Raw genomic sequence first — 21,757 nt, 5'->3', positions numbered from 1 at the left:
GAAAATTCACAATCAGCTATTTTAAGCCTTTTCCATGTACAACCAGTACCAGAGCCAGTCAAAGGGTCAGAAAAGTCTCAGCACGACAAAACCATGTCAGTAGCTAAATTAGTAAAGTGTCAGAGCCAATATCAATTTTTATGGGAAAAAGGGCCAGTGGGACAGTCTATAATAATCATTTCAAGGAACATGGAGAGTATTAGCCAATGCATGTATGCCACGTCATTGTCGGTGCACAAAACTCTATGAACGGTAAGTAGTCAAGATTTTATGGTGCAAACACATATAACAGTAAGGCGAGTATGCATTTTTCCTCATAAGTCTCGTGCACGACGTCTGCGTGTGCTATTACACATTCTCCATCGCCAAGCTCTGAAGCTTCTTCACTACAACCACAAACTTCTTTATCCAAAGCATCCATTGATTGCTGTCTGTCTTTACCAGACACACTTTGATACGGATTTGAATATTCAAGTAAGTCTTCTTCTTCTACAAATTCATCGTCTTCACCATGTATGGGTAGAAGAAAAATGTCGGAGAAGATGCAGGACACTATAGAAAAAACTTCGGCACTTATCACCTCTACCAAAGCTTCTCTACCACTTATTCCCCATATTAAGATACAGAGGTATGTGTTAGCAATCAAGCAGAAACGTTACTGCGACTGTGAGATTTGCATGTGGTTGTGCAAGCCACAAGTTTTGAGTTTGACACGGCTATTAAGCAGTTTCTTGATTCCTTCAATGTTGATGAAGGGAGCGCTGTAGTGTATGGTAGGAAAGTGTCAGCAACTCCGGATGACATTGCTTATGCTTTCAAGATGCCAAATGAGCCAAAGCCAACCATTGTAACTACATAACAGATAAGTGTAGCTCTTAAGGAAGATGACACAGCCAAGAAAAAATGCAAGGCCCATGCACAAGGGGTTCCAGTAGTAGGTTTGGACGTCCCCGTTGCTTACCGGTTTGTGGATGAAGCTGTGAGTTTGAAAAATAATCCCACATACGTCTCAGAAAAGTTGTTTGCTATGTTCCTTGCAAAGAGACTAAATGCCAGAGCTTCGATCGACTTATGTCAGATTTTGTCGCATTATGTGCTTCGGCAGACTGCCTAGTTAAAGTCTTAGATTGTTTTTAAAGCCTGGTATGTCTGCCAGTTTCTTTACTGGGAAACTTCTCCTGATGCTCATGACCAGGTACGGATGGCTTGGATGAAAAAACCCATCCCAACAACTAATAATGTTGACTTATCTTCACATGAAGAAGCCCCAGGTACTTAGTTGGCTCTCATTGGATAGAAGAGAAAGGCCACACAGGTGGAAGCTGGTAGTTCAAAGAAACCAAAAACTACATTGGCCAAGAGCATCGCTTTCTTGAAACAATCAGAAAGTCATAAGCCTTTGCCTATTGCAAAATTTTTGGATGGCCACACTTTAGTAGTTAAGACTTTTCGACCACTTTCCGGCCGCCGTCCGGCCATAATATTCCGATGAAAAGGAATATTCCAGCGAAGGAAAAAAAAAGGCTCCTAAAGTTGCCCCTGAATTTTGGCCGTGAAAATTTTGGTTTCCGACGAGTGATTTTCCTTCACGCATGATGGCTTCTCCTCATAATGGGGCCCTTACAAATATGCGTTTTTACCACAAAAAAATACAAGGGGTAAATCAGGCTCCATACTTAACAGTTGTATGATCCCGACATCAAAACTTATAATCCTCTCACGCCTTATGAATTGGAGATGTCCACTGCAAGGCGGGATCAACTTGAGTAGGAGGCTAAATAGTGGGTTAGTCACACGTCAATAATTACCACGGCAGTTACTACAGTAACTTTTGGAAGGCTATAAATAGGACCCATTACATTGTAATCGAGCTTCTTGCTTCTTAGTTCTCTTGGCCTAGCACTTATCTTTTGGCTTTAGCTTTCAAGTATTTTCGAGCTACAATCTCTTCGTCTTAACTTCACCTTGTAATCATTACTACTGTAATCATTTGAGCTTCAACCCATTACACCTTGTACTGGTTGTCCTTGAACTATGAATCTGAAATTGCAAACACTTTTTCACTCGTCCAGTATGTCTCTCATTTTAGTATCCTATTTCAGTTCAAATAACTATTTCGGTCTAGTCTCCATTCTCGATTCTAGTTTCACTAACTGAATTGAGGACTTACCAATAGCTTTAAATTATAACACTAGAATCAGCTATCCAAAGAGATCACCTCCAATTCCATTGTCTTATAAGACTATTTCTCTTTTTATTGATGTTGAAAGGACGCCCTTTCAACAACGTTTCCATAAAGATTCCATTAAGATTCCTCAAAGATTTTGTAAATATTCCACATGAAGATGGTGATGAAGTAATGAAGATGAAGGTGGATGCTGTAACATGAAGATACGAGTTCATGGACGTCATCGAATATCCCATTATTATTATTTTGAGCCATTACGGCCACTTTTGTAATGTTTACGGGAACCTCATATTTTAAATCGGCACTTGTATTTTGGTCGCATATGCTTGTATAATGAGTAAAGCCAACTCGGTTTCTTGTAATTAAGCTCTGTAGAAGCCTAGGGACAATTCAGGTCATTTGGTCGGACATTAGGTTTGAAGGCTTTGTATATAAGCTAAAACCTAAGGCTTTGTAAAGGACACAACACATTACGTTATCTCAATTAATATACAGTCGTGGGTTCTGCAACACACAGTAGTGAGCTTCACGCACACACACCGTCGCGCACACTAATCACATTGCAGATATGAGAGTAGGAGCGTGTTAGCATCGAGGAGCTCTCTACGTCGACGCAAGCAATGCAAGCTGAGGACCACATCGCGAGCCCGCCTGCTACGAGCTATATTTGGTCGTAAGTACCTCAAACGACATCCATTCTGAATGATCGAGTAGTCGTTAGAATCAGGGCGAGAAGCTCTTCATGTTGATGTCTTTGTAGATCAATTCCGGACACTTTGGAAATTGTTGTTTTGAGTTTATCGCGACAGCGATTAGAGGTCTTACAGTTATGGTTTTTAGGGTTTAGGTGTTTGGCCACATAGGATATGTCCTTGTGAGTCTTACCCTCCGATTTCGAGTCATTCCGATATGATTTGAGACTGTTTCGAGCTTGTAGTGTTTCGTAGGATGCGTTGTCTGTTTCTTTGCTTTATGGTAGTGTTGTGGTAGGATTAGTGACTGTAGAGTGTTGTTCGTGTCTAGCTCAAGGTTGACAACCCAGAGATTGCCTCCATGCCCTAGTCGGGTCAGCTACGTCCTCAGATTGACAGTTTGTTGGTCTGTGTTCTCGCTGTGCTCCATCGTCCATGGTGGCGTACCCGCTAACATTGGCGCCGCTGCCGAGGACGAAGCGCCTAAACTAGTGTAGACCGCATCACTCGTGTTTGACAGTATAGCATTTCTCTAGAGTTTTCTAGAGTGTTGTCACCATTTGCCTTCTTAGTGGGAAGTCAGAGAGCATATCTCTTGACTGAAGGATAGCCAGGGAGCCTGCGTCTCGCCGAGGTGGTCCACCATGAGGTTGAGGTATGGTTATATTATTTTGTTGTGTGTTTAGATTAGGTTTTATGGTTTGTGTGTTTGGTTGTGACTTATGGTTGTGAAGAACTTGAAAGAGAAAAAAACGCAAAAGGTAAGCCGGAGGCTGTTTGCTTGCCAGAAAGCAAAAACAACCATTCAACCATCCAAAGTAGGACTTTAGGTAGTGTAGGACATGTGATGGTGATCTAGAGCAATTTTGACATGAAAATGTGCTTGAAAACTCAAAAGGCGGAATTGTGTTGATTATGGTAAAAGTGCTCTAAAATGGTCGTTTGAAAGCCGATTTGAGTGCTTGTTTTTGCATTGGAGACCTTAAGGTAGGGGCAAAACACAGATTTGGTCCAATCCACACAAAAAAAAACCCAAAAAAACCCAAAAAAATAAAATAAAATATGAAACCAAATCTACAATTTTCAAAAAAGTTTTGCATATGACCTTGTTTTTCATATGCTCTAGAGCTTGTATGTGAAATTTCAAAGCATTTGCATCAGTGCTTGTGCATCTAAGTGGGAATTTTCTTTTTCTGAGTGTAAGGAAGTGAACTGTGAAATGCTTGAATCTAAAGGAAAAGAAGTCCAAATTGAATGAAACTTTGGGGATAAGCTTTCAAGGGCATTGGGAACCAAACTGTCCAAAAACAGAGAAAAAAATACTTTCCAGTGGCTCTCTGCCTAGTCTATCGCGATAGACTGATGAATTGTAGATAGACTCACAAACAGGCAAAATACCTCATACCACAGGTAAAACACATCAATACAAGGCTGCTCCCAAAAGTTGAGTGTACCTGGACACCTGCTTGACCACCAAACCTCAAGTCTGGTGTTTATAGTCTAATTTCAGAGACACAGTGGTAAAAATACCTTGACCAATAGCCCAAACATTGCACAACTTTGTGTATTCACTATATAGAGGATAAGGAAACTAGTTGTGAAGAGAACTTTGTAAAAAGACCAAAACTGGGAAACTCTATGAGCCTATCGCGATAGGTTGGGGATATTTAATTTTGGACCTTATTTTGCAAATCCTTCCTAGGGATAGCTTAAGAAGAGCCTACATAGCATACACACAAAATTTCAAGGTGTTTGGATCACTAGAAGTGAATCTAAAGCCTAGATAGAGATTCAGGTTCTGACAAAAACACTAAAAATGGCCCAAAACACAAACCAAGTGTCCAAATTGCATGAAATTTGAGGGATAGACACCAGAGAGTAAGGGGAATCTAAAAGTGAAGTCACAATTTTGAGTTGACTTTTCCTGCATAACTTGCTGAGTCTATTGCGATAGACTCATGACATTTTGAGTAGGACAGTTTTTGGAAATTGTGACTAGATAGCTTGAATCCACTCCTCACCTAGACCTTAACCATCATTTCAAATTTGAAATTGGACATCAAGAAGACCACCAAAGCACTTGTCTAGTGTTTTGAGTCAGACTTCAGAGACAAATTGGGTAAAGGGACTTGACCAAATTTCCAAACCTTGTGAAACTTGGTATACATGATCTACAGAAGGTAGGGAACACATCTATGAAGAGAAAATTAGAAAAAAGTGTCATTTTGGCATACTTGGTGAGTCTATCGCGATAGACTAAGAACCCAGTGATAGAAATTGAATTTTTCAAAAACCTCTGTGGCATAGCTTGGAAAGGTGCTATCAAGGACACTTAAAAATTTTGAAGTCATTTGGACATCAGAATGTGGGTCTAAGACCATTTGAGAGGATTCATCTTGTAGAAAACACCAGATCTGGTCTAACTGACAAAGTAAAAGTCCAAAACAAGTGAAAATTGGTAGGAGGACTAAGGAGAGGTGTTGGAACACAGGGATATAGTCAAAGTTCAAAGTTTGACCTATAAAAGGGGTACTTGCTGAGTCTATCGCGATAGACTCAAAGCAGGGCCAAAGAATTTGAAATTTTCAAAACCCTCTGGAGCATAGCTTGTTTAGCCTCTCAGGAGGTTACACACAAAATTTGGTGGATTTTGGACATTGGGAAGTCATTCTAAGTCTATTTTCTAGTGATCAGATAGACTCAAAATTCTAGAGTTGGAGTTAGAGACCTAAGAAAAACTCCAAAACAAGTGGAAATTGGTGAGCAAGATGTACAGAGCATAGGGAACATAGTGGTAAAGAGAAATCTGGAAAATTTTCAAAACTGAAGAGTCTGCTAAGTCTATCGCGATAGACTGAGGCTTTTTCCATTTTTGAAAATTGACCTTAGGGCCTTGTTCTACATGTTGTTGTGAGCCTATGGTTAAAATTTGAGTAAATTTGGAGCATTGGAAGTGCATCTAAGTGGATTACTTCACAAGATCAGAAAAGAGATTGTTGTTTGATGCAAGTTACAAAGGAAAAGTATTCCAAATTGGTTGAAACTTGGTGAGTAGTATCTTAAGAGAAGGGGGAACTCAAATCTATAAAAACAGTTGAAAAACTATATCCCAGTAACACTCTGGTGAGTCTATCGATTGACATAGGAATTCACTGTAGAAAATTCAAGATTCAAATCCGACTTCATATTTGGGTTCAGAAGGTCCATTATACCCTGTACACAAAGTTTGAGTGCATTTGGACATTTGCAAGGGGTACTTGGTGAGTCTATCGCGATAGACAACTGAGGAAAAAATTTTGAGAAAATTTTTGAAACCAAGTATACCACTGGGTTTATCATTGCCTAAGGAGTGCACACACCAATTTTGGGCTCAAACTGATCACTTGCAAAAACATCAGATAGAGCAACTTTCCAAATTACATCTCACTGTTTTGGTCATAACTTTCACATACGGACTCCGATTCCAAAACTTTTTTTATCAAAACGTAGCTTGAGAGCAGCACTACAGATCTTGGAGTAAATTGACCAAAATGGTTTCCAACAACAAACATTTTGGTCAGTTTTGAAAAAAACGCTGTTTAAGGCCTCAAAATGCATCCCGAAGTCAGGGGTGTCTAAAACCCACAATTTGAGAGAATTGTGAGAAAACACTCCAGTTTTGGATATAGTTTTGGATTTACCCTGACCAACACACTTGAACACACTGAGAGAGGTATTACTACAACAAGCTAGATCTGTTAAGCCTAGAAGTCATGTCTACATCAGACTCAGACTCAGCTTATACAAGCACATGGATTGCAGGGATAGATGAGCACCCGCCCAGAATAGATCTTCCAAACCTACAGTACATAAAGACCAATTTTATGGAGAGATTTTGGACGTATAACCATGAAAGTGAAGGACTATATAAGTATATTAATGGAAATCAATTCAACCTTTACAATTGCTTAGAGCCTTACCCAGATGAGCTGACAGAGTACAAGCTCTTATATGTCTATACATACGAGGTCGACCGACAATGGACATCTTTATTTGTTGACAAGTATGGACGAGAATATAGAGCTATAGAAAGCACAAATCCGCAAACCAAATTAGAGATGAGTGGATATTTGGTCAATGAAGGACCCCAGATACATCCACCAAACACAGGAACCTCTAAGAGAATTCCAAAGAGGGGACCACCACCTGGATTTCCTCCTAGAGCGATAACGAGAGATGAAACGATACCAGAGAGGAGTATGGTTCCATACTTTACACCCCAAAGTATAAGACCATCTCAGCTAAGAAAATGGGTAAATAGAAAGTACAATGGCATAGGAGACCCATACGCCCATGTCTCGGCTTTCAAGCAAGTCCTACGAGCAGAACGAGTAGAGGACTTCCACACGCAGTATGAGGGTTTTGGACTTACATTGGAGGACAATGCACAAGCATGGTTTGAACTATTGAACCGGAGAGAGTTCACAACCATTGAGAAAATTTTGGATGAATTTGTTCAAGAATTCACCAAGAGGGGCATAAAATATAACACCCTTCCTAAGATTCAGGAATTTAAACAAGGCGAAACAAAAAAAGTTACGACATGCAATACTGCGTTTCAAGAAATATGTTGCTAGATGTCCTACCCAAGACTTACCCATGCCAGAACGTCAGATCCTATGCTTCATCAGAGGGCTTAGGAATGAGAATCTCCAAAAGGACCTATACGTGAAAAGATACCAAACCTTGGAGGAGGTGACCAAAGCAGCAGTTGACCTAGTTGACAATTTTGAATTCTATGAAGATGGTCAGAAGAAGATGAATGATGCGAATGAGAAAAAGAAAACCGCTAATCTTGAGGATCAAAGAGGGAATCTAGGACAAAACCAAGTAAATGTTGAGGAGAAAATCATAGAGAATGTGATGCAATGCATCAACCACTCTGACAGAGTACCAGCCTATACAGTTCCTAAACAACAAAGGTGCATGACATGTGGAGGGGACCATCCGACGCAACATTGTCCTGACTATAGACCTAAGACTCCACCAGGGTTTGAGCATGTTATGTCTGAACCTCCTAGATATCATCCTATAGCGGAACAAGTGTTCTTAAGTGAAAGACCCATAGCTGCTAGAAATGCATATGTGAGTCATGAGATTCAAATAGAAAGAAATGTTGTAGATCAGAGGCCACTTCAAGGTAAATATCAAGTATTGACACAACAACCAAGACGTCCATGTGACATATGTGGAAGTAGTGATCACTTCATTAAGGATTGTCCACACCATGATATCATGATAAATGTATATTGTAATGAGTGTACAATCACACATATGATTTTGGATTGTCCTAAGAATCCAAGAAAGAAAGGTAAAATGCAACCACATGTTACCTTTCCTTCTACGAGCAAATCAGAGAAAGAACGAGCCGCAAAAGGAGAGACGAAAACAACAACAGAGCAAGAAACAATTGCAAAAGAACAGGTGCTTAAACAACAAGAAGATGAAAGTAAGCAAGTTGCTCCAATAAACATTGTCACAAGAGCACAAGCAAAAGTGCAAGAGCAGAAGCCTACAAATGGAGAGACTAGTAAGAGTTCCAAAAGCCGTAGAAACTCTAGACGAGCAAGAAGGACTAGAATGAAAGCGAGACTAGAAAGGGAAAAAGGAGAAGAAAAGGTTGTTATAGCTGAGTTGATAACCACTCAAGAGCAACAGACACAGCAAAGGGAAGTTGAAACCCTTAAACCAACTGAAGCACCAAAGAGTGCTAGTTCAGGAGGATCTGTCCTAGTGGACAAAGTGAATGAGCCTTTAGACGCGATTTTACAGGCTTATGAGGCTAGATTGGCAAATAGACATACCTTAGAACAAAGATGGATGACCCATCCTTATCTCGAACTAGAGAATCAGAGGCTAGAAATGTGTAAGCAGCTCATTAAAACTGCTCAAGCATTGCTAGAACCACCTCCACTACAAGTGAAGGATAGGATAGTCACCCCAATGCACAGAGATGAGAGCATTAAAGTAGACGAATTGCCTAGAGAAGAGGTAGATCATTGGGAAGAACCATTGCCAAGGTCGTGAGACTCGAGGGTAGTTCAAAATACAACAGATGAATCAATGAGGGATTTCCCACCCTATGTTCCTATAGTTGAGGAGCAGTGGCTAGAGGAGTTATGGAAGGCTGTCCGAGATGCCCAAAAAAGAGAAGAGGATGCTGGACCAACACCATTTCCTGAACTCACATTAGATAGACCACAAATGAGTGTTGATGCGAGGTCATATTATGGTGACGTAGGATCGGTAGCCTCCGAAGACAGTAGACCTGCATCGTTAAGAACTTTGCCACAGTACATGGGAGATTTTGAGGCAAAGTCTGAGATTGTGAGAGTTCCATCACAGAGGCTAGGGGGGACAAAAGAATTGGACACAAAAATTTTGAATGACTTGCTATCCACTCCAGTGAAGTGCACAATTACGTTGGCAGAAATTTTGAAAATCAGGCCAAGTATGTGGACGGATATAGGAAAATGCTTGGAAAAAATTGGGATCAAAAGCCCGTTAAGGTTCCTGGAAAAAGAGCTAGATGAGATCGAGAAGCCTAAATCAAATGTAAGACCGGTACCTCTGAACAAAGTAGGAGAGTACTGTGAAGGAGAAGATGGTAATGCCACTTTGCCTGTCGAGTACAATGGGATTGAAACGAAAGCTATACTTGACAGTGGAGTAGGAATTGCCATAGCAACAAAACGAATATGGGAGAAATGGGGTAGGCCCGCCTTTAGAACAACCAGAATAAAATTACAATTAGCTGATGGGCATGTGGAAAGACCCATGGGATTGCTAGAAGCGATAATAGTGTCTTCTTGTGGTATAGAGTATGCGCATACTTTTTCCATAGTTGACTTTGGCAAGAAAAATAACTATGAAATCATCCTTGGAAGACCATTCATGATGCAACTCAAGATGGTACAAGATTGGGGTTATGATTATCTATACTTGAGACATGCTGAAACCACAACACGTGTAAATATGAGAAATCATAGTTACCAAGATGTAACTAGAACGCCCGTGGAAGATTTTGATTTTGCAACACAAAGTGGATAAACAGACCATCCGTGGATGGGCAAAAAGAAAGAAATCTGGATGTGCGGAGCATCAGAGTGTAGTGACTTTGGGAGAAATGGGAATTCCTTAGAGAGGGTCTTAGAAGATGATGCTTACATAAGAGAACCTTTTCCGAAAGAGGCGTTAGAACCACTAGAGTGGACTCAGATATTGGCTACTTTGGATGTCTGTGTTAATGAGACCACACCAACAAAATTTTGCGATGAGAATGGGAATGACATGGTCCCCTACTACATGCTAAGGGTTATGGGTGAGACAGATGACGAATTTGAGTATGAGTTCGAAACGGGGTTATCAGCTATGGGTCATATAGAAATAGGTGCTCTTTGCAATCAGTGTGCGATAACACACTTAATTACAAACTGTCCAACTCGAATGCATAGTACAAAGGAGGAGCCGCAAGTCAACGAAGCAAAGTTGCAGGAAGAAGGGCTAAGATCCAAAGAAGATGCTTCAGGTCCAGCGCCTACAAACGAGCAATATGAAGACTTAAAATCAATCAAAGAAGAGGAACCAAATGCTGATTTTGTCTCTCCAAAAGACATATCAGAGGAAATGGTGGTCAAGCTGGAGCTAGAACACATAGATGAACTCACAAGTGTGAACAATGAAGAAGAATACGACAAGGAGTCGAGGCCAAAGATTGCTCAAGTCACTCAAGAGAACACAGGCAATCTAGTACCAAAGAAGATCAACTTTTTGCTAAGTGCACAAGACGGAGTCAAGATGAATTTTATGGAAGAAATTGATACAAATCCCACGACTAATGTCATGTCATATGGTATGTGGTTACTTCTAGGTAAGCCAAAGCTTTATGATATTCAGATAAAGGTAAATATCTCACCTGAAGTAGATGTTATAAGTATGGGGATTGCAGAAGCTACTGTCCAACTACACTCAAAGAATGTCAAAGCAAAGTTCTTGGTGGTAGATTCTCGACAAATGGGAACACACTTGATTTTGTCCAAGCCATGGGCACAAGTCTTTGAAGACGAGCCTGAATCTTCAACAATGGTCATCACGACAAGCTATCAAGTGGAAACAGAGGTCAAGCCTACAACAGTTCAAAGATTCTTGGCTATTGAAAAAGGAAAAGCTAAAGTAAGCCCACAGTCTCTAGCCCAGTCAATGCAAGTGCAAGACAAAGCCTCTACATCAAAAGCCAAACCATCAACAAAACAATGGAAACCCAAGCAAAAAGTCTATCAACCAAAGTTTCCATCACCCGAACGTCTCCAAAGGAAGTCAAAACAGGTCAACCAACTGCTAGTATCCAAGGCACAAATTAAAGTTAATGATCCAATTTGGATACAATCACAGGAACAACCTCAACAAGCAAAGGTAACAGGATGGATCACATCAAGCACGTCAATTATTGCACAAGGCTACAAGAAAGGAAATTCAGATGTTTGGGTCAACAAGCCCAAGATAACAGCCTGGCGATATCCATCCCATGACAACCACTCAGTCAGGAATCAACAAAGCCGTCAACGTCAATCACTTAACTCAACCAAGAGAAAGGACAGGTACAAAAAGCAAAAGAGAAGGTCTTCCACTGGACAAACCATACGACAAGTTTGGGTAATGAAATCAGAATTCTACCAGACTACCCAACAAAGTCAAGTGAAGATCACCTCCAAGCAAGTCCAAAGATTCATTCCAGTCGAGTTACTCGAAGCACAAGGATTCTATGAGGGTAACTTTCAAATCTGGTTACCTAAGGTAGTAGCTTATCAAGGAATCACCAAGGAAAAGCAAGAAACATCAAGAAATGAAGAGCAGCCACCCGCTACACCCAAGAGTACTACAACCTATAGATGGATCCCTCGTCAATTACTACAAGAGCAAGGCTTTTACAAAAGTAACAACCATATTTGGAAATTAAAGAAAAGGTACCATCAAGTCAAAGAACAAACAAGGCAAGTGGCAAAGGAGATCACACCAGGCAAAACAACAATGTGGGTTCCAAAATCCACGATTGAGGCTCAACAACAAGAAAGATACACAACTCCTTTACAGCCTCTTAACAACAAAAAGAAAGCAACGGTAAATGCGGAGGTCATAGTTTTGAAGAACACTATCTGGAAGAAGAAGACTTTATCAACCATTGCTTCAACATCAATACCTGTCTCATCAAGCAACCACAATTTGCTACCAAGGAATGAAGAGCAGATATATGCCAATGTATTGGACAACATGTCATCTCGAATAGAAACTAACAAGAAAGGCCTAAACATCAAAAGCATATGGAATTGGATTTCAGGCCGTGATCACAGGCCGTGATCAGGTAAGTCCAAGTCTCCATTAAACTTACATGGCACAAGAGTCTAGAGTCGGACAGCTAAGCCACTAAATGAGCGAAGTGTCAGACCCAAGCTTCAAGTTAATATTTTTCTGTGGTCTATGAGTCTAGCTAATAGGTATAAGCTCAAGCTGCAGAGTTGAGCATACATAAATTCATGTCGCTCATGCTGGAAGAGGTGAGCATAAGAGTCAAAGTCCATATAATATATAAGGTGGAGAAGGCGGAGTAGTCCAAAACAAAAACACTCACGCACTTGACACAGTGAGGAAGAGTGGATAAACCTCGACAGAAAAAACCCTTCTTGTGAGTAGTGAAAGCTTTTGAAGCACTCATGCTATATGTTTTGCTCGCTACACTAACTCCATGAAGAACCCATCAATACTCTTCTCTCGCACCACATCTTGTTTAACATGCATAACTCTGTGCAAGCATATAGATGTCCCATCATTGGACATATGCATTAGGCACTCTTTTTTATTCCACCCATGCACTTACACAAACAAATGATGATTACCAAGCGGAAACACGTTTTATAAGCCTTTGCTCAATAACAATGACTCTGACTTCAAGCTACTAACACTTATCCATGTATATCAAGCCCATACTAGTAGCCATATGGCCATATGTACTTTAACTCAGCATAACTCTATAACATCAGAACCTAAGTACATATAGCCTCGCATTTAATTATGACTAAAGACATTTTTTCCCACAAGGTTTTTCCCTTTAGTCTTATCCAGGTATCCAAGACCTTCATTTTGTATATACGCTACATTTTACTTTTACTCTTTTATTTTTATAACAACAAAAACAAGAAGAACCACGATATCCCCACACTACTAATTGCAAATCTACTGAAAAGTCAAAAGGGAGAGGCCAAAAAATAGCTTGACAAAGCTTCAAGTCAACTTACAGGTACGACTGCCAGATAACAACCACAGGAAAAGCAAACTAGAGCTACAATGACAACGACCTGTTGCACCAACAAGTCGATACAACATCATGCAATTCAAGATACAACAACCAATCGGAGGGGGAGAGTTCTAGGCTTCAGATACACTACACGTACAACTTCAAGGCAGCTTTAATATCACGCAAAGCAACCAACTACAGAAGAGGCTGCCACAACAACTTCAACCAACACCAAGACATCAAGAACTCGTAAAGGCCAGCAAAGACATAGGGTCTTGTCGGGGACGACAAGAATTCGGAGGGGGAGAGTGTTGAAAGGACGCCCTTTCAACAACGTTTCCATAAAGATTCCATTAAGATTCCTCAAAGATTCTGTAAAGATTCCACATGAAGATGGTGATGAAGTAATGAAGATGAAGGTGGATGCTGCAACATGAAGATACGAGTTCATGGATGTCATCGAATATCCCATTATTATTATTTTGAGCCATTACGGCCACTTTTGTAATGTTTACGAGAACCTCATATTTTAAATCGGCACTTGTATTTTGGCTGCATATGCTTGTATAATGAGTAAAGCCAACTCGGTTTCTTGTAATTAACCTCTGTAGAAGCCTAGGGATAATTCAGGTCATTTGGCCGGACATTAGGTTTGAAGGCTTTGTATATAAGCTAAAACCTAAGGCTTTGTAAAGGACACAACACATTATGTTATCTTAATTAATATACAGTCGTGGGTTCTGCAACACACAGTAGTGAGCTTCACGCACACACACCGTCGCACATACTAATCACATTGCAGATATGAGAGTAGGAGCGTGTTAGCATCGAGGAGCTCTCTGCGTCGATGCAAGCAATGCAAGCCGAGGACCACATCACAAGCCCGCCTGCTACGAGCTATATTTGGTCATAAGTACCTCAAACGACATCCGTTCTGAATGATCGAGTAGTCGTTAGAATCAGAGCGAGAAGCTCTTCGTGTTGATGTATTTGTAGATCAGTTCCGGACACTTTGGAAATTGCTGTTTTGAGTCTATCGCGACAGCGATTAGAGGTCTTACAGTTATGGTTTTCAGGGTTTAGGTGTTTGGCCACATAGGATAAGTCCTTGTGAGTCTTACCCTCCGATTTCGAGTCATTCCGATATGATTTGATACTGTTTCGAGCTTGTAGTGTTTCGTAGGATGCGCTGTCTGTTTCTTTGCTTTATGGTAGTGTTGTGGTAGGATTAGTGACTGTAGAGTGTTGTTCGTGTCTAGCTCAGGGTTGACAACCCAGAGATTGTCTCCATGCCCTAGTTGGGTCAGCTACGTCCTCGGATTGACACTTTGTTGGTCTGTGTTCTCGCTGTGCTCCATCGTCCGTCGCGGCGTACCCGCTAACAATTGAGCACAAATTTTAATAGTATGCATGCTTAGAATCATGTTTTTGATGGGACGATGTCTCTCAAACACCAAATAGAATTTGTCACTCTACTTTAGGAGAATGAAATGGACTAAAGAGCACACATGCTTGTGGCAGCTATGTCTCCCAAGCACCAAATGGATTAATCATCCATCTTGGAAAGATGTCGTAGGTAAAAAGGGATCCTCTACCTGCTAAAAAAGTTTGACTAATAACTAAGTCTTTATCTCTTCTACCTCATAGTTGAGGACGACTATGATTTCAAGAGAGAGGTAATGTCATAAAATATAATATCTAACCAACCCAAATGATTTTCTCATTGATCACTTAATGTGGGAGAATAAACGGGAACAAGGATTAGAATATAGACATGTGCTTTTAGATATATCTCAACCCAGGGCCAATGGTAAAGGGGTCCAAATGAGAGATGGTCTGTCAAAGAGCAGGGCTAGCTAATGGATCTTAAAAACCTTAGGGTTAGCTTCATAAAAGACCTCCAAAGGTTAGTGTTAAAAAGTCCTTTGACCTTAGGTAAGCTAGGGCTAAGCTTGAGGTGGGAACCCGGCTCGAGCTTAAGGTGCTTGTCGTGCTTGATGAACTAAGGTGCTTGAGGTGCTTGTCGTGGTTGATGACTAAGGTGCTTGAGGTGCTTGTCGTGCTTGATGACCAAGATACTTGAGGTGCTTGTCGTGCTTGCTAACTAGGGATCTTGAGGTGCTTGTGGGAACACCACCCAAGCTTGAGGTGCTTTGTCATGCTTGCTGACTAAGGTACTTGAGGTGAGGTATGCAAAATTCAAAGCCTATCCCTACGAGGAGGAGGTGAGCCCTACAAGAGGGGGGTAGAGAAAGAACACACACACCCTCACACAAGGTAATCTTGGTACAAATAAATCATTTAGGACACTTGTCAAGTTCCTCCTCATTTTGCCCTTATAGTGTTCCTAAAGCATATTGGTTGTCCACCCAAGGGGTCCAATGATAATTTAGTAGAAATTTTTTATTTTTTTGCATTTATCAAGGCCCCTCTCTCAAATGGGAAAGGAGGACACTTGTCCCAAGACTAGCATGCTTGCTTGTGGTATGCCTCTTGCTTGTGATTGGCTAGACTTGGAGGGGTCCAATGAGCTTGAATCATGAGCTACAAGGGGGGTCGACCAAAGCAAGCTAGGGGGTTTCTTGGGGGGTATACTCTCCCACACACACTCATACACACTCTCATTACTGTGCGAAGTGCAAAGTGCAAGATCTCCATCTCCTTCTCCAAGCAAGAAGAGAAGTTGAAAGCCTACACCAACACTCTTGGCTATGGAATGCAAATCCAACCAAGAGCCATGCTTCAATGCTTAAGCTTGCCATCTTCTCCATCTTCATTATTATGCTATTATGTATGCTAGCAAGAAGAGTGATGATAAGTGAGGAACTAATTTTTTCTCCTACAAAATGTTTCTTCTTCCTCTTCCCTACCCTCATTCCCTGCTAGCTCTCTCCACCTTCAAAGGTGTTTGAATTCTTGGGATTGAGGCTGGAGATAGTTAATGCTTTCCACAATGTTTATATTATTCTCATGATGCATGAATCTTTCCATCTTCATTGCACCATCTAGGTCACAAGGAACGCAAAAGATTGCATTGTACCAAGTCTCTCTTAATGGGAGAAACTATAATACAAATGCCTGCTGGAGAGGGAACCCCGGCTCCACATAAATCCGGTCCTCAACTGTTGTCATGTTCTCTAAACTCTCTCTCACTTGCAAAGGTATTGTTCATGCCAATTTAACTAAATTCTATGTTTATGTTGCTACCATCAATTAAGTTCACCCGCTATGCTCACAAAGTAATTTTACAAAAGTACTTCCCTAAATTTTGCTACTCTCAAAGTTAATAGGCCATTTTCATGACAGGTTCTCTTCCACTCCATGCTTCACTTTGGCATATGTTAGAAGATCTTGCGGTAGGATTAGAGCTACAAGCCCCAACAAAGGATGAATGACACCCTCCTTGACCTTGAGCAGGGGTCGAGGGAGGGTTTTGATCATTCTCGAGTGTCATCTCCACATCCCTAGCCATAGATGAGCCATCATTTTGGGACCTCCCTTTTTTTTCCCCCTCAAGATGTGCTCTCTTTGCTCTGAGTGCCCACTCGGGACATTTTTCATTAATACCTCTTGGGGGGTTTTTGCAAGCTCTCACCTTTCTTGGAATTTTGAACACATGTTCTTTTATGTTGTGAGCATTTTCGCTAAAATTATGGCCGTAGGTCTTACACCTCAACTTTGATGTAGTCTTTCCACTGAACAATTCATCTACGTAGTTCCAATCATATCCTTTTATCATCTTCTTAAGGTCTGACAACTCAAACACGACTAATTACTAAATACACATCTAAAATCAAACTCTAATACCATTTACACTACTTTATTCGCCAATAATTTTTTTTAAAAACATCAATTTTCAACCTCTTTAAGCTATAAATACCAACCGATCAATTTGGTTAGGTAATTGACAATGTATGAGCTCCACTTAGGTGCAACTATTACTCTAAACAGTTTTGCATGTTCTTTAGGTGCTTGAGTTGCACAAGTGTCACATGAACTAATGTAGTCTTGAATAATTCTATGCATTCTAGGTCTGTATACACCCAGTCTCATCAATCTTTGAAATATCTACGCTTTCCCATTATGAAATTTTGTGCTAAGTGTGTGAGCTTGGCTGAAGTACACATTTCTTTCAATTGACGCTATACATAGCCTCAATATACCCTCAATCCCTTACTTGTATAGACTTCCAAATATTAGCACTAGTGTTCTCAATTGTTTGCGAGACTTTGTATCACTCTTAAGGGGTATGGCATGCTGGCAAATACTTGGATCTACTCCCTTAAGGTCCTTGTATGACCATGCAAACACATCTCTATATTTTTTAGTGTAGCTATCAATGGCTGTTATTCCTCCTTAGTGAGGTCAGTGGCAATATACATCGGCTTTGGTTCTTCCCATGGTTTAGTAGGTCAATGCGCTTGGCCTTTTTAGGTCCATCATAAGAAATTCCCACTCTACTGTGTACTTTTCCTCCTCAATGAGATCAGTGGAAATATGTATTTTTTTCCAAGTGTGAGATTTCACTCTATACCTGAATCATGATAAATAAATTTCTTAATCTATCTCAATAACTTCCAAGTGTGAGTAAACTCAACACAAAGCAAGATATCTTTGAAAAACCTACCTAAATTACCTCCAAGTGTGAGTGTAACTCCACACATGGCAAGCAATTAAAATTCACTACTTATCTAAATCTCTTCTAGGTGTGAGAATACCTCTACACAAAGCAAGAGATTATTATTCAATCTACCTAAATTGTTTGTAGTGTGACTATTACTCTACACATGACAGACAATCATTAGATAAATCTAAGCTAAGTTAGTTCCAGGTGTGAACATAGTTCAACACAGAACAAGTAACTCCTAACATTAAATATCTAACTTAAGTTACTTCTAAATGTGAACATAGTTCAACACAAAGCAAATAATTGCTAACTTTAACTATCTTAAATTACTTCCAAGTGTGAGTTTCCTCTACACAAGGCAAGTATGATCACAAACCACTTTACTTAATTTACTTCACATTGTAAGATATACTTCACACAAAGCAGATAAAAACTAAACTCAAAACTCCAAAGCCTTAAAAAAACTACATTTAACCTAATTTAACTTTCTATCCTTAGCTCTATGTTTTTATTAAACATTTTATATAACTAAATTTAAAATGGTTTTTTAATATTTTTTGATGTTGTAAAGCTCACCTATAGATGAGGTAAGGGGGAAGAGAGATCAATAGAATGAGAAAACAATATGTTTTCACGGTATATAGAGGGCTAGATTTTGATCGAAATAAATGTGTGGCATCGTATAATACGGCCGAATAAAGATAGGTGTCGTATAATACGTCCATTTAAAGAATATTATATGTACATCATATAACAAACAATGCAAATTAGGTTATACATGACAGCCTCTCCGTTGACTAGGATACATTGAAGTCATTGGTGGGGAGAAATTCTTTAGACAAGACCATGCTAAGGGCTCTGCATTTGATGAGCTCCCCATGCCCATTCTTTGAGTACTCCAAATGGAACACTTTGATGATGGAAGCATTGAATCTTAGCCTGTGATTCCGAAGGGAGGCGTCTATGCGCCACAAGAGCCACCTCTTCACATAGCAAACCACTTGGTCTCCTAGCCATCTAGAATAAAATAAAATTATTCAATTTGGACTTGAAACAAAAATAATCGGCCTTTATCAACAATATTTCAAATCAATTATTACCTCCATGGCTTCATCCATGTCCACAATGTTCTTGTTGCACCAAGTCTATGGTTCTTAAGTCAAAGGGTATTGCGGGAGCAAATCACACGACCTTTAATGTGCATGCAACACAACCTAGATAAACATAATGTCAATCGAGGACACTAATGACACGATAGGCGCACGGAGGCAATCTCTTTAGCTCGACAGGCTAAGACCATCCCACACATAAAACACTCTGGAAGGAAAATTAAACCACAGTCTATAATTTCACTACTAGCAACTACACCACCCAGCCCACATACACACAAATGGAAGGAAACTCAATAAAACTTGCTAGAATCGTATGAAACTTAAGGAACAACATCCCCAGGATACACCTATCCCAAAGCCTCTACACTCAAAACCCTCACTCTAGACCCATCTGCAAGTAACGCGTATGAAGACATAGCTGGATTTTGGAAGTGCCTGAAACTGAAGTCTATGAGTACTTATGCGTAGCTTATGTCGCCACGATTCTAATGACTACTTGCAAGCAGAAAACAGACATCATTTGATATATTCATTAGGAAAAGTTTGGCTTTCAAAAAGTGGGGATTGGTAAATTTTTTGCAAATAAGATCCAAACTTGTCAGAGGTTGGATATTTAGAATCTACTCTTCAAATGCTATCTTTTGATATATAGCATGCATGTATCGGACATTGCCTTCATGTAGATCTAGAAAAAGGTGATTTTAGATTACCGTAACGGTAACAAAACTTGGATGATTGAAAAAAAATGGCATAACTTTCATAGAAGTCATCCAAACTTTTTGGACCTTGGCTCTTTAGAATCCATTTTTCAAGAACTTTCCAATGATAGGTCATATCATGGGGTTCTAAGCAATATTTAGAGGGGTCTACCGGGTTGCTTTCTTTTGTACAACTTTGATGATGGCTCTTAAAAGGCCCAAAAATGAGTTCAAAATTTTCCTAATGTACGGCCAAAAATAGGTCGTAGATACGCAAGCACGTTCTCTCTGTTCCACGAGGAATGCTTGGCATTGTCGCGTAGCTCTCACCGAGCCTAGCAAAATGGTGTTGTTGGTCCTCCAATGCGATGAGCAAGCGGGGAGTAGCGCCATGATGAAGCTCATGCTCTCTCTCTTTCTTTCTCACACACAATTAATGGTAGCTTAAAACTTAGATTATGATAAGAGTTCTTTTTACAAAATGACCTAGGCACCTTATATACTAAGGCTACCATAGGTTAAACCTAAAATAGAGTTCAAGCGATAAAATGGCTTTGTATGTACAATCTGGAAGTGCCAATGCACCCCGGCTTCTACAACTAGAATAGCTACTTATTACAAATGATGTTTTTAACCATAATCCGTAGCATTTCATAACTCTCAAAGAATAAGGCTTTGTTGAGTTATGTCGTGTTGTTGACCCACGGGTCAACACTCCCTCCATCTGAATTCATGTGGTCCCTGACATGACCTCGTTGTCAATTTTGGTGCGGTCTTTGTTGCTGATTTTTCTTTTGTCTTCTTGATTGCTTGTACTTTTGTCAAACCACACCAAGAACTATGATCCATGAAAATCATAATTGATGACCATAGGGAGACATTGTAGCATGACCTAATCGCAACCCACAAAAAATTATCAAGTCCGTGGATCGGCAACACGGCTAGGGCATGGAAGCACGAGCATCGGATGGATAGGAATAGAGGATTCAAGAGATCAAATCTCCAATGTAAGTAGAGATTAGCCACTGCAAGACTAACTCTAATCATTCTCTAATCACTAATCTAACAACTCCTACACACATCAAGTCCACTGAAGTCCGACTTTCCATAGACTAGAAACCCCAAGCACACTAATGATAAGCACACACTAATTAACACATGTCAATCACGGAACTTCATCAATAGCTACACACACAAGGTGAATGGTGCTAGAGCTTCATAAAACCTATCTACACACAAGCAAAGAATAGGGCACACACACAAATTACAAGATTAAGACCCAACTTAATCAACCTAATTTGTGATGCTAAATATCTCAAATCAATTGCTTGTAGAGAGATAAGAGTGGTTAATAGCAAGAAGTACATACATCTCTCAAATCTGGAATAATGAGAGTGTAATACTACCTCATGACATAATGAAATGTAGAGAAGATAAGACTAATGAGAAAATAGGAATTTGATTAATCAAGAAGAGCTTACTCTAAATACAATTGGATTAGCACCAGCCTCTTAAGCATAAACTTTAAGCTCAAGGCTAGGCCATAGAGTGAACACTCTAGAGAGAGGGAGCTCTCAAAAGTGGATTCTCAAGAGTGGATACTCAAGAATGAAGCCTCCTTGCATAAAGGCTTCCTTTTAAGGGCTTTCACCACAATCCCTTCTACTATGGGTTTAAGCTTGAGACCTCAAACTACCATATACAACTTTGGAACCCTAAGTGAGCCCAAGACTTATACAAAGTGAGTGGAAATATTATGAGCAACCATACATATCTCCCGCTTGATGCATATTCGGTGTAGCCTGTGTTAGCCGCTGCTAACATTCCCCTCTTCTTAATTTGGCACACGTCCTCATGTGCCGATAAAGCAAGACACGGTGACATGGTAGAAAGCAAGTCTATGGAAGAAATGTTGAGCTGCAAATCATAAGAACAAGTAATGAGCATCAAAGGCCAACAAGGACAAAAACATGAAGTACAATGAACAACCATGCAAAGTGATTTTTTTTTCTTCGAAAAGATGAGTGAATCATAGTAAAAAAAGAAAAAAAAAACACCTAACTATCATGAAGATTAAACCACTTGAAATTTCAGTTTTATGCATGAAACACAA

The sequence above is a fragment of the Adiantum capillus-veneris genome, chromosome 2 (assembly GCF_014529385.1).
Source record: "Adiantum capillus-veneris isolate H3 chromosome 2, ASM1452938v2, whole genome shotgun sequence".
Lineage (NCBI taxonomy): Eukaryota > Viridiplantae > Streptophyta > Polypodiopsida > Polypodiales > Pteridaceae > Adiantum > Adiantum capillus-veneris.
The sequence above is the reverse complement of the archived record's forward strand: the minus strand, read 5'-3'. Positions refer to the sequence as shown.